The sequence below is a fragment of the Acomys minous genome (assembly GCF_964271855.1).
Source record: "Acomys minous genome assembly, chromosome: 15".
NCBI lineage: Eukaryota > Metazoa > Chordata > Mammalia > Rodentia > Muridae > Acomys > Acomys minous.
This window is the reverse complement of record NC_140497.1, coordinates 44101776-44119214: the sequence shown is the minus strand read 5'-3', so window position 1 is coordinate 44119214 and position 17439 is coordinate 44101776.

Here is a 17439-nt window from a genome sequence, read left to right as displayed (position 1 = left end):
ACCTTAGCTGAGATCGAAAGACCCAGATGGAAAGACCCAGGCTGGAAGTAGGCAGCGCTGTTCTCTGGTTTGGAGGCATGGATTCCTTCGGGGGCAGAGAAAGCTAGCTGAGCCCTGAGCATTCTCACATGCATTTCTTTCTGCTCTTGACAGGATGTGATGTGACTGACTATCTCAGGCTCCTGTTGGTGTAACTTCCACACAGGAATGGACTGCAACCTGGAATTATGAGCTAAAATAAAACTTTTCTCTGCTAAGCTGGTTTTTTGTTTGTTTGTTTTGGTGTTTGTTTGTTTTTGGTAAGGGTGTCTTATCACAGCTAGAATGAAACCAGGACATGTGCCATGTCTGGAAGACTTGAAGTCACATCAAAACAAGTGAAGCCCATTTTTATTCACACTAGCTGCATCTCAAGTGCTTAATGACCGCATATAGCTAGTGGGTGCTATATTAGATAGTGAAGCTTTAGTTAAGGTCTAGTCTGTCCATTCTGTGGTTTATATACCCTTGATAAGGCTGTTACTACTGATTTAACGGCATGGTGCCTTGGAGTCTGTACATATTCTATCCACAGCATCATTTCAGATGCTTGAAACTCAGCATCTACGACCATCACGAAGGCTCTATTCCCTAAGAATTTATATTCCAGTGTCTAACACCGACAATAAATTAATAAGAATGAAGAATAACTGCTGCTTGTAAGCAGCAATGTGAGGAAGATAAAAGAGAAGGCAGGCTGACTGAATTCTTGGCAAGGCTGAATTTACCCTTGGCCTTGACATAGACACTGCCCTAAGAAAGGCACATTTATCAGCCCTGTGGTATACAGATGGGTTGAGGGACCTTCCTGGATATGGACTTAACCACATGCTCATATTTTCGGAATGCAATGTCTTCATGGCTCTGTCTGGTATCAGTCACCAGTATGGGCTTTTGCCAGCAAGAAAAGACATGTGGAGGAAAGGCACCCGGTCCAAGAATTGGTAGCCATAACTTTTCATCTCTGATCTGTTGCTCATCAACTCTGGATAAGCTCTTTAACCTATCTGGCATCTGTTTCCTTCTGTGCCCTGGTGTCCCCTAAATGCCAGTATTTTGTGGTTCTGTGTTCATATAAAAAGAACCCCAATGATTTTCAGGCCTTATGGAATACTAAATTACAATGAATGTTGGGAGTTTGAAAAGGATAGGGAAAAGAAAGGAACGGACTGGTCTTGTCACACAATTATGGGAGTATAAGGCCCATTGTGGAAGTATTCTGCCCGAAAGATCAATGACTACAATAAAGAGAAAATAAGCAAGATAATAGAATCAGTGGTGTAAAAAACAGCTGAACTAGAACTAAAGTAGCAAAAGTGTAGATATTGATTTGAGCAATAGTCAAGGAACACAGATGACCAGATTTTTAAATTGTCCAAAGTTAAGGAAGGGGAGTGGACCTTACAAATGATTTTTGCAAGAATCTCAAACTATTCTTCCCCTTAGACTTGTTCTTAACAAACCAAAGTAACTTCATTTTGCTTAAAATGGCCATTTCTGTGTTTGGGTGACCTACTCCTGAACTCCGGATGGAGAAAAACCCAGAGAAGATACACTTGGCAGAGAGATACAGAATAACCAATCAGCTGGAAAACAGGAAAGTACTAAAAGTCTGGACATTCCCCCCAGAACTCCCAAAAAGTTATTCCTTAGAAGTTAATTGTCTGTGATTTGGCATTAGACTCATACTGGACTAGCACCAATCAGCTTAAAGGGCAATATTCCCCCACAAATGTCATTCACTCATATACTGCAAAACCCATTTCTTTGTCTAAAACCTATAAAAACCACATACTTTCTAAGCTTGGGGCCTTCATTCCCAATCCACTGCATCAGTGAGGGAGGGAGTCGCTGCCTGGGCTTGAATAAACAACCCTCATGCACTTGCATCGCAAGTGACTCCTGAGTAGTCTTTAGGGATCTTTAGATCTGGCCATCACACTTTTAGCCTTTATCCAGACACACAAAGCATCAAATGAGGTTACAAACAGAAAAAATAAAAATCACCTCACCTGTCACTCATTTTACAAAGCATTCTTTTTTAAAAATGTATTTATTAATTTATTCATATTACATCTCAATTGTTATCCCATCCCTTGTATCCTCCCATTGCTCCCTCCTTCCCATTTTCCCCTTACTCCCCCTCCCCTATGACTGTGACTGAGGGGGACCTCCTCCCCTGTATATGCTCATAGGGTATCAAGTCTTTTCTTGGTAGCCTGCTATCCTTCCTCTGAGTGCCACCAGGCCTCCCCATCCAGGGGATGTGGTCAAATATGGGGCACCAAAGTTCATGTGAAAGTCAGACCCAACTCTCCCCTCAATTGTGGGGAATGCACTAGCCCAAGGGGCATGTCCCATAAACGTCTTCACTTACCAGGAAAGTGGGACAGAGGGGAGGACATCCTATTGGGACTCTAGGTAAGAGAAGCATGGGAGAATGGGGAAATAGAAGGATCCAGAGAGTCCTAGAAACCTACAAGAAGAACATTATGATGGGCAGATGTGGGCCCAGGGGTCCTGCTCAAACTATAGCACCAGCCAAGGACAATACATGCAATAAACTTCGAACCCCTACACAGATCTAGCCAATTACAAAGTATTCTTATGAATTCTTTGAGAATTTCATGCAATGAGTTTTAATCATATTGACCTTACACTTCTCCTCATAACTCCTGACAGATCCGCCCCCATCTCAATAACTCCCTCAACACATGTTCTCTTCAAAAACAAAACAAACAAAAACTCCTAAGTGTGCTAGCACAGGCCTGTGGTTCCTATTCTTGGATTTAGTTTATTTTCAAGTGGATCTATGTTTTCCATGCATGTAAGGAAGCATACTGTGTGTAACGCCTGGTGCCCCAGAGGGTCAGAAGAGGGAGGAGGTCAAATTCCCAGGAACTGGAGTTATGGATGTTTGTGAACCTCCATGTGGGTGCTGGGACTCAAACCCAGGTTTTCTATAAGATCAACAAGTGCTCTAAACCACCAACCATCTCTCTACCCACTTCCTTTTAAAAATAGCCCAGCAGGCCCATTTTGTGTTGATCATATACTCCTAATTGTGGGGCCATCCACTGAAATGTGGTCCACCTACTGGAAGCCATACCCTTAAAAAAGCAATAAACACACACACACACACACACACACACACACACACACACACACACAAACAAACAAAAAAACCCAACAACTTTCTCTCCGGGCAGCTATCACTTGTCACTAATTCCTCTGATACGGGTGGGACTTCTTGATCTCCTTGCCTGTCCATGCTTAGATTTTTGTCTATGCTTGTTCTTGGTCAACTCTTGTGCATGCCGTGGCAACCACCGTGACTTCCTATTTGTGAATGCCCTGTTGTGTCCTGAAAAGGATTTCTATGTAGTCCTCTACAGCCTCTGGGTCTTACAGTCTTCCTGCCCTTTTTCCGTGATGATCCCTGAGCCTTGCCAGGATGCTCTAGATGTTCCATTAGGGCCGAGAACTCTGCACTCTCTTATCCTCTGTATGTTGAGGTCTCTGTGTTAATCACCATCCACTGCAAGAAGCTTCTCTGAAGGTTGAGAAGTGCACTAAGCTATGGGTAAAGGGATGTTGCCTCAGAACTGAGGGGGGAGGGGAGGTGACAAAGCCTATTCATTTTTAGTACTACTTACTCATCACAAGGAGTAAATTAAAAAGAACCACAAGGTGCAGTTAAACACAAAATACCGTATAGAATGTTCGGTGGTTTCAGAAAGCTTGGCTAATAAATTTGTTTGAAACATCACTAACTGTAGTGTCTCAGTGGGCAAATTATCACCAGATTAACCACAAATTATGGTGGTAAAGAAACAGTACCAAAATGCTTGTATTGTTTTCCAAATGTTAAAAAAAAAAAACATTTGGAGCTGAGGGTGTTGCTTAATGGTAGAGTGCTTGCGCAGCATGTATATGAAGCCCTAGGCTTGATGCTCTAGAGGGAAAAGGTGAGTTTATACTATGTGGGATGGCCCTTATTTTCATTAATCAATTGGTTTATTTGAAACCAGATCACACTCTGGAGTCAGCTTGGCCTTGAACTCAACACCCTAGTGATGACATCCTTTTGTTTGTTTGTTTGTTTTGAGACAGGATTTCTCTGTGTAGCCCTGGAACTTACTTTGTAGACCAGGCTGGCCTTGAACTCACAGAGATCTGTCTGCCTCTGCCTCCTGAGAGCTGGGATTAAAGGTGTAAGTCATCATGCCCAGCTCTTAAACAAACCATTTTTTTTAAAGGCAAAAAATTAACAAGTGTTGGAGGGCACACAGAGAAGGGCACACATAAGGTAAGGTGATGCCTTACCTTATGCATCACCCTGAGGCAAGTGAAATCATGCAGCTACTGTGGAAACAGTTTTTAATTCTCTCAAAAATTTAAACACATTGCTCGGCATAGCAGCTTTTCAGAGGCAGAGAAAAGAGGATTGCCACAAATTCAGGGCTAGATTGTTCGACACAGCAAGTCCAATCCATTTAAGGATTACATAGTGACACTGTCTCAAAATTAAAATGAAAAGCAGTTTGATAAAATTATAATATGAGCCAGCAATTCTATTCATAGTAATAGGTGGCCAAGATCTTTTAATTTATGGGCAATCAAGATGGCTCATCAGCTAAGATGTTTGCCAAGCAGGCCTGACGACCTGAGTTCTGGTCCTGTAACTGGAACCCACACAAAGGTACAAAGAGAGCTGACCCACAAAGTTGTCCTCTGACATCCACATGCTGGTGTGCCCCCCAAATACATGTTACACACACAAAAATACATGAATAATAAAACAAAGATTTTGAACAACTAAAAGAAGTGAAATCGGGCCTTGAAAAGATATTTGTACCACAATATTCATAGCAACATCATTCATAATAGCACATGAATCTTGTTTAGCCTTCCTGCTCTGAATAATTTCATCCTTCTACTTGCCAATAATAGTTCAAAAGCTGGTGTGGAAATTAATGATGAGTGGCCATAGCATTATGTAACTCTTTTAACCACTTTCAACATGTGTGAATCTCAAAATCACGATGGTATGTCAATTGCAGAGGTTGTATAATTTCATTTCTACATAGTCCTTAGTCAAATTCATACAAAGATAAATGGGAGGAGGGGAGATTGGTAGTTATTGTTTAGTAGTTTAGAGCTTCAGTTTGGGAAAATGAAAAGGTTCTGAATAATAATAACAGTAATAGTTATTATTATTATTATCATATAATAATGTGAATTACTTAATGCCACTAACACACATACAGTAAAAAATGATCAGAGTCGGAAATGATTCTATATTCCCCCTGATTTCTGTGTGCACATACATAGCATCTGCTGCTTACCTTTTGATGCCTGTGAAAATGGCCTGTCTTCTTAGTCATGAAAACAACTTTTTTTATTCGAGGACTTCTCTCCAATAAAAAAGAAAATGAGCAGTAACAGTGGTGACTTGGTGGTAGCCTAGGTCCAGGACTCCATTCTGCTGTAATCATTTATGGATGAAATGGCCAAGTTGAGTGAAGGAGTCGGGATGGGGGGGAGGGGAAGGGGGGAGGGTAGGAAGGGAGGGAGGGGCAGAGACAGGCATAAAAAAAAGAAGAAATAGAAGAAGAAGAAGAAGAAGAAGAAGAAGAAGAAGAAGAAGAAGAAGAAGAAAACTCGTGTGAAACGTCAGCGGGCTTACACTTGTGGTCAAATGAAACAAGTTTCTATTTTATTTGGTACATGAACTTGTTGTAAGCAAGGCCCTCAAAGGGAGAATTCCCAAGCAGCAATGCTGGGTTTAGAGGTCATTTGTCAAATTAATCATGATATATTTTCTTGCCTTGAGTGCGTCAGCTGGAATATGTTACATTCCACCCTAGGAAGGGAATCCAAGTGAAAGGTTCCCACAAACCACTGCTCAGTCTGCAGGAGAGCACAACGCTCCAGGCCTTTTCCTAGTCAATCCTTGAGTTTTATACCATCTTCCAGCTGGAGAGGTGCTGTCAAACAGAAGAGTCAGGGTTGGAAACTCATACAAGGTTTTAAAGGCAGCACAGCACTGGCATCTAGTTTCCAACACAAGGCAATGCTGGGTTTAGTACGAGGGAGTCTCTTGGAAGAATAGGGGGTCGAGGTGGGAAGTTAGTTCTAATAAATATTTGAAATAAGCTTCGAAAGAGTCCAAATGTTAACTCAGTCCCTCTTCCTAATACTGCATCCAAATAAGTAAAATGTTTAACAACAAAATTGTAACATTTGACAAAATAATGCGCTTATTATTACATTAAGCCAAAAATATGCTGAATTGTAATTCATATAAACATGTTAGCATTCTAAAAGTGTGAAAATTTATAATCTGAGATTAGGCATGCTCAAAGTGGTAGATGAGGGTTAATTAGGTAGCTGAAATGCTATGTTTATTTATCTAACTTGAAGAAAAATATGGCAATATTCTATTGATTCTATATAGTTGATATGAAGTTGATACAGTTACCTTGCCCACCAATGCCCATAGGAACAAAATGACTCACTCTAAACTAATATCTCTGCTTTTGAATGTTATCAGCTATACATCCTACTTCGTCTGTCCGAAATTTGGGCTTGATATTAGTGGCACCAGGAGCAGGTCGTTTATTGTTGCTTGTTTGGTTGAGTTTTTTTTGTGTGTGTGGGGGTTTTGTTTTGTTTTGTGTATTTTGTTCTTTTGTTGTTGTTATTGTTTTGTTTTGTTTGCTTGGTTGGTTGGTTTATCGAAATAGGGTTTCTCTGTGTAGTTTTGGCTGTTCTGGACTCACTCTGTAGACCAGGCTGGCCTCGAACTCACAGAGATCCTCCTGCCTTTGCCTCCTGCATGCTGGTGTTAAAAGTGTGCACCACCACTGTCACCTGGCTGGGACAGTAAACAATTATATGTAATGTTGAAACTAAAAAGCAGAGAATTTTCTATATCACTTGAGTATTTTTAAATCTCTTATGGTGTCCCTCCCCCGCAGCGCCCATACCCACCCGCCATACACACAGGGTCTTGCTATATAGTCAAGACTGACCCTGATCTCAAAATCCTTCTGCCCCTAACTCCCGGAATTTTGGGATGATAACAACATACCAGTCATTCTAAAAAAGATAGTTTCTCTCTTTTTTAAAGAAACGTTTACTTACTTATAATAATTCTATGTGTAGGAATGTGTTGCCTGCACGTAGTATGTCTGTTTATCACATACCTGCATATCTGCCCTCAGGCTAGAAGAGGCTATAACTCCCTGAAAGTGGGGTTACACATGGTCCTAAGCAGCTCTGTGGGTGCTAGAAATAAAAACCAGGTCCTCTGGAAGAGAAACCAGTTCTCTTGACTGCTGAATCATCTTCATCTTTCCAGCTCTATGACGACGACAATGATGGTGATGATGATGATGATGATGATGATGATGATGATGATGATGATGGGAGGCAGGGCAGATGCAGGTGCAGGTGCCACAGTTTATGTGTGGATGTCAGAGGACAACTTGATCCACCTCCATCCACCATGTGTATCCTGGGGACTAAACTCAAAACAGTCTTAGTGGCCAGAGCCTGTTATCCACTGAGCTATCTCTCTGCGTGGGAGAAACAATTATTTCCTTACCGTCATAAATAAGCGTGTCATCTAGTCTCTTGGCATTGGTCTGCAATCTAGACATTTTACTGTATGCTACTAAAATGAATAGAAATTAACCTAAAGAGCTACTCAAACCCATCAGATTAAAACTGAACTAATTTACCTGGGAGCTGAGCGAGCAAGGGGGAGGAAAAGTTGATCTCTGTCATGTCAACTGTTGCTCTTGGGGCTCATGGGAGCATTCGAAGGGTAGAAAAGCCTGAGCTTGTTGACAAAAATTGCGAGTCACGCAAAGTTGGATTTTTGTGTAGGCTTAGTTTAGAAGGATTTTTGTAAATAAGTTAGTAAAGATGATAACTTGAACATTTGCCTATATATCTCAGAATTTCTCCCATCTGGAGCTAAATACTGACCTCAGAACATGCATTATTAAAGTGGTTCATTGAGATTTAGTATGTCTAGAGTGACTGACTCAGCCTCAGCCCCATTTTACCTGGATTCTTCATGCATTCTGATTTTTTTCAGTCATGGAGACACGTCAGAAAGCAGAACTTGAAATTCGGTTGAGAAGAGAATATTTTGAAATACCAAAAGAGGGGACTTTTAATTTTTTTATTACAAGAAAGTGGGTAGTTGATGAGATTTTCTGCAAGTAACTAGACCCCAGTGGCTTTGCAAAGTGGAACTACAGACAAATCTTCATAGAACGGTGTCTAGATGCTAAAGTCAGACAGTGGCTCCTTAAAGGTTTTAACTCAGTTCCAGCCTATAAACTCCACCCTCTTGAATCCATTCACTGATGGTTGTTGACTGAACATTCACTGTGTACCCAGCATGTGGTAGGACACTAACTGACATTCGGGAAAGTAAAGAAAGAATGTCCCCTGACCCTGCCTGGAGTTCCATTCTCAGAGACTGTCCAAGCTGGAATGGACAACTTCACATACCACGTTGGTCTCTCTACGATGTACTATCACAAAGAGGACGCTGGGATTCCACATGTTCACTGGATTCTTTCTTTGCTCTGTTTTCTGCTACTGAGTAGCACAGGAGAGCAACTGTACACCACTGAAGGGTTTGAGCATACAGAAGATAACGATGTATGGATATGGACTCATTACTTGACAAGCTGTTCATCAGAGCAAAGGTTTTGCATCTAGAGACAGGGGCATCACAGCTCCAGAATCTGTTTTAACAAAGTTTACTGAATTGAGGGCCAAGTTACGTCCACAGGGTGCACAGAAACCCTTCTTTTACCCAGAGTGAGAGGACTGGGCACGTGTACAGACGCTGCAGAAGCAGAGGCTCAGAAGAGGTGCCCAGGGCAGTGATCGGCATAATGCGATCTTGCCACTGTGCATAAACGCAGACAGCCCAAGGTATTTTCATGTTGTTTAGCTTGGAACTCACTCAGGGCAGACTGCAGGAGTAAGGAATGGAATACTACTATCTTGGATCCTGGTTATGGGCCATGAAAAATAAATGAAGCACTTTAGTAGTGATTATAAAAAACTCATATAGTCCAGAGAATAAGGGCAAAGCCAAACCAAACCAAAACTACAACAACTACTACTACAACAACAACAAAAAACCCTTTCCGATATATTTTTTTTCTGTAATTGATTGACTATATAGGAATTCAAACAATATAACAGACCTATAATTTGACATAAAACTGCCAAATGGCAATATAAAATAAATGCAGAATGCTTCATTGTTATGAAGGTGACTTTTAAAGAAAATAGAGACTTTTCCAACTTATCTAACAATCTTCCAACTGTGTAAGGTATTAAAATTATATGTGCCCCTTAAAAATTATTAGGAATCTATCAAATTGGCAAGATATCAGGTTTCACGTAGTCCACCTTTTTGCTTCGGTCAGAAGCAGTTCCCATAAACTCCCTACTGGAATTAGGTAATTGCTGGATGTTAGCGGTCGTTTTCACACGGAGGGAAAACACAGCCGAAAGAAGAATGAGCTAAATGCGCACGTCTGTAATATCAGTACTCAGCCCGCCAAGGCAGGAGGATTCTGAGACCAAGGTCCAGCCTGGGCTACACAGCGTGACTCTGTTCTCGAAAAAGAAGGAACACATGATAAATGTTCACGGTCTTGAGTCCTTCCCTTACCATAAGGTGCCAGTCAACAAGACGGCTTTCAAGAAGGGAGAAGAAATCCTCCTCCTGCCTCTGGAGTCCTGCACAGGAGCAGCTAGATACGCTGAGGGAGGAACTGTTTCCTAGCTCGGATAAGTGTTTATGCTACATGTCTGTGTGTCTGTGGGCATGGGGGCGGAGCGGGGGGCGGGGAGGGGGATGGAGAGGCAGCACCATTAGACAAGGCCAGGTTTTACAGCTATGGGGGTGGGGGTAGGGTGGGGGTGGGGGAGGTAGGGGGAGTAGGGGATGGGGAAGTTGGGGGTAGGGGGGGTGGCTTCGGTGCCACTCAGAAGGAACTAGTGGGGATAGGAGAACAGCTCCCTTTTAGTGATCTGCCCCTCCCTCTTCCTTCCGGGTCTCTGAGTGTTGGCCTTTGTTTTTTTGGTACCTTTGGAAAGCTTCCCCATAGGTTTACCAGGTATGTAAATTGTTCCAAGAGGAGGGGGTATTTTAGTTAAATTAAGGGAAGGAAGGAGGGGCTAATTTTGGCTCACAGTTCGGTTTGAGGGTACAATTCATCAGAGGGGAGGAGCTCTAGGCTGCAGGCCGAGTTGTATCAGCAGAGAAAGCTGAATGGGATCAGCTTCCATTTTTCTTTTTATTCAGTTTTGGGCTTCAGTCCTTGCAGTGCCTACATTTAAGGTGGATCTTTCCACCTTAATTAATCTAAAGTAGATTACCCCTCACACCGGAGGGAGGTTTATCTAAAGATTTGTTTCCGCGGTGATTATAAATCTTATTGAGTTGACTAGATTGACTATCTTGGCCATAACAAGACTTTTACTAGGTCCAAAACAGAGCGGGCATGGGTGATAAGCAACACATCTTAAGTCACACAGGATCTATCTATTGTTAGACAGGCTTTCTCCATGCTTCTTGGAGCTTACTCTAACCAGTTGAAACCAGCTCACAGGTGCCTTGTATTTCAGGCACATTGTTTTCTCAAGCACTCTTGCACTGGTGAGCATAAGGTTGGTCGTAATGCCTGTAAAAGACAAATCATTCTCCCACCAGAGCAAATTAAATAACAAAGACCCAAATTAGATTTACCATTTTTTTCCTTTAAATGTACTTTATAAGGACATTTATGTACTCACATGGGTTTTTGTTTTATACTACGTTAATGAAGCCAAATGACTTTCCCCTTTATGTATTTAATGTAGTTAGAGTTCAATGTGGTTAGATCCCAATGAAGTTATCTGAGGTAAGGACAAAGATTTTTTATTTTTATTTTTTTAGCATTGCATTGTGAGAGCTTCTACAATCATCCTACTTATTACAAGGTAATATATATAGCATTTCAATGTTAGATGTATTTATATTTGAATATCAAAAGGTGATTAAATTAATAGATCTTGGGAAATCTTGGTGAATTCTTTAAAAAAAAAAACAACTTTGGGCAGTGGTCCTGCTACAGCTGGGGTCTGTGTTGATGATGTCTGTGGCCCACGAGGTTATCAGTGCTATGGGACCCTATTGCTGCCTGGAGTGGCCAGGCTGATTTGAGTGGCCTTCCCTGCCGCCTGATCTGTGTTGATGCTCAGGGTCCAGGTAGCCTCCCAGGGTCTGGTTCTGTGGTCCCACTGCAGCCGGGAGCCGGCTTCTCAGTCTGAGCTATCACCAGGGACCATGGAGAGGTCTATCAGTCTGTGATCCCTGCTCCCACTGACCGTGAGGAGACGGACAGGGAAGGGCAGGCTTCTGTGACAACCCATACCCCAACTCCAACTCTACCACCATCACCAAAAATAGCTACAGCCTAGACAGGGAGCCGGGAAAGAGAACTCTTACCAAGTTCTCTCTCAGTTGATGGCCTCGGCCTCGGAGGGTGTGGAGAGGGGGAAGGACTGTGCTCCACTTGAGCGGCAGGCCACCGAGAGTTCGGTCATGCTCCAGTGAGTATATGGGTAACACAAACTGAACTTAAAATTTTTTTTCGTCTTTTATTTTATTATTTTATTTCTATTTCTGTGGGGGGTGGGGTGGGGTTGGATCACAAGGGAGGGGACGGCGAACATAGAAAGACTGGGACCGGAACATGAGCGGGACGTATGATGTGAAATTCCCAGGGAATCAATAAAAATGTTATGTTGAGAAAGAGGCATTGTTTCTGAGCAATAGAAATTTAAAAGCACCCATGATCAAAGGGTATGAATTAAAGAGAAAGGTTCTGTGATGTTTTAATCTTTAAGAACTAAGTATTTAAGAAGAAAGAAAAAACCTAAAAGCTTTTTTTTTTTTTAAATTAAAAGGAACATGGTAACTCTTCTGGAGGGATCATATAATATTGCCTGTACACACGGGGATTCTTAAGGTCCATTATTCCTGGGTACTGGCATTAGAAATTGTCCATAGACTGAGAAAAGTGGAATCAGCCAATGATTTATGAGAATGATTTCCAAAGTCCTTTGAAGAATTAAAATCAGTGTATATAGTGGCAAGCACAGGGCAAGTGTATAATAAATACTGGAAATAATTGGAAGTAAACAAGGCAACTTTGGGCTGAAGGCTAAAAAAAATGCCTTTTAGTATTTTCTTGACCTCTTCGTCACCCTCATATATGACTCATATTCTTTTTTAAAGAGATATACTTAGTTATTATTATCTATACAGTGCTGTGCCTGCCTACACACCTGCAGGCCAGAAGAGGGCATCACTATAGATGGTTGTGAGCCACCATGTGGTTTCTGGGAATTGAACTCAGTACCTTTGGAAAAGCAGCCAATGCCCTTAACCTCTGAGCCATCTCTCCAGCTCCCCATGACTTGTATTATAAGGGACAGTCGCCTCATCCCTGAGCATTTCGCTTCTTCAGCTTCTGTCCTGCTTCCTCTGTCACCTCCATCTTCACATTCTAATGAGCACTTAATTTGACTTAAAAAATAAAAATGAAGCTGGGTGCGGTGGCGCACACCTTTAATCCCAGCACTCTGGAGGCAAAAGCAGGTGGATCGCTGTGAGTTGGAGGCCAGCCTGGGCTACAAAGCGAGTCCAGTACAGCCAAGGCTACACAGAGAGACCCTGTCTCGAAAAACAAACAACAACAACAACAAAAAAACCCAACCAAACAAAAAGGAATAAAATAAATAAATAAAAATAAACAAATAAAAATAAAATAAAATAAGAAAACTAACTATTGTAGGGTAAGAAAAATGCACAAACTAGGTTGTGGCTATAACTGCCACATATAGTTAAATGGGCTTAGTGGCTGTGGGGCAGAAGAAACTAAGCCCTGAGGGGCTGAGGGATGACGGGAAGCACTGAAAACAAAACGCAGAATGAGCACCTCTTAGCACCCACTCACCTCCTTCCTGGTCTTACTGGCTCCTCCTCTATTGACACTCAAACCTTTCTGCTGCTATTTAGTGGCATAGTTATTTAGTGCTCTGTGTGTGTGTGTGTGTGTGTGTGTGTGTGTGTGTGTGTGTATCCTTTATCATAAATGCTTGCTTTTCCTCAGTTACATATTTGGTACATTAGCTTTAGAAGCTTTTCTTTTCTTTCTTTCTTCTTTCTTTCTTTCTTTCTTTCTTTCTTTCTTTCTTTCTTTCTTTCTTTCTTTCTTTCCTTCTGAGGTAGTTTCTCATCACAGGCTACCGTCCAACTCCTCATGTAGCTGATGGTGACTTCAACTTCTGGTCTTCCTGCCTCTTCTTCCCAAGCCCTAAGATGGCAGGTGTTCATTCTGTGTGGTGATTGGGTGAGACCCAGGCACACTAGGCAAACCCTGTGTACCTCGCCAGCCCCTATACCCATTACTTTTATGTAACGATGTATAATGCTTCACGGATGAACTTGATAAAACCGGAATTCCCTTTGCCACGTACCTTAGTCACTACACTAGAAAGAAATGGAAATACTATAGAAACTTCCTGTACGGATTTGGCCCATACGGTTGTGGAAAGCTGGGAAATCCCAAGAACGATAGTCAGGAAGCTGGAGATCCTGAAAAGATTGGTTTTCACTTCAGAAGGTGGCTCAAGGCTTGGGAAGAGCTGATGTTTGAGTTCAGAAGGGAAAAATGATGCTTGATATTCCATCTTGAAGGCGCTGGCGCTGGAGGGATTACCACTTCCAAAGGGGAAGGGAAGTCAGACCTTCAGAATGATAGGCTATCAACTTAATGTGAATCTCACCAAGAAATCTCATCTACAAACCCTGGCTAATATTTGACCAAGTGTTTGATCACTGTGTAGACTAGTCAAGTTGACATATTAAAATTACCCTCAGAGTCTGGGAAGGCGGCTCAACCCGTAAGCGCTTACCATGCATGAATGAGGAAATTAAGTTCTGGTTCCCAGCATCCCCAAACTGGGCATAAGGATGTGGGTCTATAACCTTCACCCTGGGGAGCCAGGGGGCCAGCGGTGCAAATCGGCCAGCCAGCCTAGAAGATCTGATTAACTTCAGGCTCAACAAGGAACTCTGTGTCCAAAAATGATGTGGACAGCAATAGAGAAAGACAGCAATGTTGACCTCTGGCCTCTACATATACATGCACACACGGATATGTGCACCTGCATGCACATACGCACAGAATCACATGAACACACACATACACACACACAAACACACTCAAACACTTAGCTATCAGTTCAAGTAAGATTCATTTGTATACTGAAGCAATTTTTTGATAAGTTGATATGCAAAGATTTGTGCCTTTGTCCGAAGTTCAGGCGTTTAGTTGTAGAATATTTGAAGATGTATTGTGATTTGAATGTGTCCTCCAAACACTGTATGTTGTTGGTCTCCAAAGTCATTCCTTGATGCTTTTGGTGGTGGTACCTTTAGGGAATAATTAGGGCTACATGAGGTACAGTCCCATTATCGGATTAGTGGATTTCTTTTCTTTCTTGTAGGAAACAGGCCCGACTGGGCTGCCTGCCTGTCTTGCTGTTTCATGTCCTGTTTCTAGCAGCTTCCTTGTCTGTGTTTATCTTGGTTAGCTAGTCATGTTTACTGCTCTGAGAACACGCCCCTCCCTTCCTTGAGACTTTTCCTCCTATGTGCAATCACCTCTTGAGGGATTTCACCTGGGAGGAGGATTCCTGTTTTGCTGCCTATAAGAAGGCTCTTTGGAACTCTGAAGGAGAATAATAAACTGCTGCCGTGGCTGCTGCTGCAGCTGCTGCTCTCTTAGCACGAAGGACCCGCTGTGTGTGCATGAGTTAAATCCGCAGTCTCTCGCCCTCGACTTGGTACACTTTCTGTTTCTGTTTTTATTTATTTTTGTTTTACTTTTACTTTTATTTTATTGGAAGGGGGGCACAGGATTTCTCTGTGTAGTTCTGGCTGTCCTGGAACTTGCTCTATAGATCGAGGTTGGCCTCGAACTAAGGGCTCTACTTGCCAAGTGCTGGGATTAAGAGAATGTGCCACCATGCCTGGAAGATTAGTGGGTTTCTATGAAGACCTGATCGCTGGGTTTTCTCACCAGGTGATATCTTTGTCCAGATTATGAGCCAAAAGCCATTTCCTGGCACAGGGCTTTGGACTTTCCAGTTTCTGAAACTATAGATCCCTTTTTAGCAACATAAAATAAATGAAGACATGATTGGCCATTTAAAAAATAATTTGCAACGCTGTCTGTAAAAATTTAAAATATAAAGCTATTTTTAAAAACATTAGCCAGCATTTGATTAATTAATTAATCCAATGACTTAGATGTGTTTTGCAGCTTCGGTGAGTATCTACTGTACACCAGGCATCAGGTCAGGCATGAAGCAAAAAGACACTAACCAGAAATTTGCCAGCTGTCTGGCAAAGCAGGACAAGCAAATAAATATATTGGAAAACAAAATATTAATGGCTAGATGACTATGCACTTATTATACCCTTCACATTGATTGTACTAATCTACCAATTAATAATTCTCTATTGTTTGTAAAAGTGTCATAATTTAGAAAATAAATTATGCTGCCACCAGATTACAAGCAACGTGAGACAAGTTTCTGTAAGCTAGAGTAGGGGACTGTAGGCATTGCTATAACATAGCTTCTATAGCTAGAGAGATGGCCCAGTGGTTAAGATCCCTGGCTGCTCTTCCTTTCCCAGATGACCAGGGTTCAATTCCCAGTGCCCACATGGAATCTCACAACTATCTGTATCTCCAGTCCCAGGGGATCTGACGTTCTCTTCTAGCCTTTGAGGGTTAACACAAACATGCAGTGAACAGACATACATGGAGGCAAAACCCAACATAATATGAAATAAAATAATATTTTCTGAAAAATGAGTAGGAATGTCTTTGGAGAGAGAGGTTGATTTACCCTGTCGAGCCCTCAGTTCTGGCGTTGATAGTGACAATCAGAGTTAGGAGTGCTACATATGGCACGAGAAAAAGAAGCTAAATGGGCCTTGTGAAAGAATGTAGCTAAACGCTGGCCTCAGCTCACAGCAATCCGCCTGCCTCTGCCTCCCAAGTGCAGGGATTAAAGGCGAGCACCACCACACCTGGCTACGAGGTCAGCCTGGTCTACAAAGCAAGTCCAGTACAACCAAGGCTACACAGAGAAACCATGTCTCAAAAACAAAACAAAACAAACAAAACAAATAAACATAAAAGAAAGTACCTAAACGCAAGGGCAAAGAGATAGAGCTCACAGGTGAGTTCAGGGCCACTGTAGATAAAAGTTGGCATGCCTGGGGCATGGTGCCAATGGGTTAGGAGAGGCAGCAAAGTCGCAGGCGTTTGAAGCCACAAAAATCCTGAATCTATCCTGCAGGTGACGATGACATACAGCAGAGGCACGGCAGCCAGTGGCTGAGATCTACACTTTAAAAAACAAAAAACAAAAAGCAAACAAAACAAAACAAAACAAAAACTCCGTCCTTTAAAATGTCAGTGCCTGGTTATTTCCTCATTTGAAACTACTTTTGAAAGTGAAGGAAAATAGAATTACTGGCCTTCTTCCCATCTTCATCATTTTGGAACTTTTGATGGAATTTCTTTTTTAAAAAGTATATATTTTATTAATTTATTCATATTACATCTCAATGGTTATCCCATCCCTTGTATCCTCCCATTCTTCCCTCCTTCCCATTTTCCCCTTATTCCCCTCCCCTATCACTGTTCCTGAGGAGGATTTCCTCTCCCTGTATATGCTCATAGGGTATCAAGTCTCTTCTTGGTAGCCTGCTATCCTTCCTCTGAGTGCCACCAGGTCTCCCCATTCAGGGGGCGTAGTCAAGTATGGGGCATGGAATTTCTGACCACTGACTTCTAGTTCCAGTAGCCGTTGTGCTGCTGTGACCGGTGAGAAGGTCTGGCTAGGTATTTCCAGATTCTTTGTGAATGGCAAGGGGCGGGGGTGGGGGTGGGGTGGGAGGGGGTGGGGCGGAGCTGGGGCGGGTAGAGCGTCTTTGTTTAATACATCGAAATAAGCACACATACACATTCCCAAGATAGGGAGGAAATTTTATTCAAAGCAAGGCAATACTAAAGGTCAGAATATGTTGGAAGAAAGCAGGAAGCCACATAAGCGAGAGAGTAGCAAAGCCCTGACGGCTGTTCAGGCTTCCTTTTTACAGAATTCAAGAGAAGGCGGAGCTTGGTTGCTAAGGAGAAGAATGTGGGTAGCTCTCTATGTTTGACTGACAGGCTTGGATTAGACAGGCCTTTGCTCACCGTGCATGTTCCCATGATACATTCAATT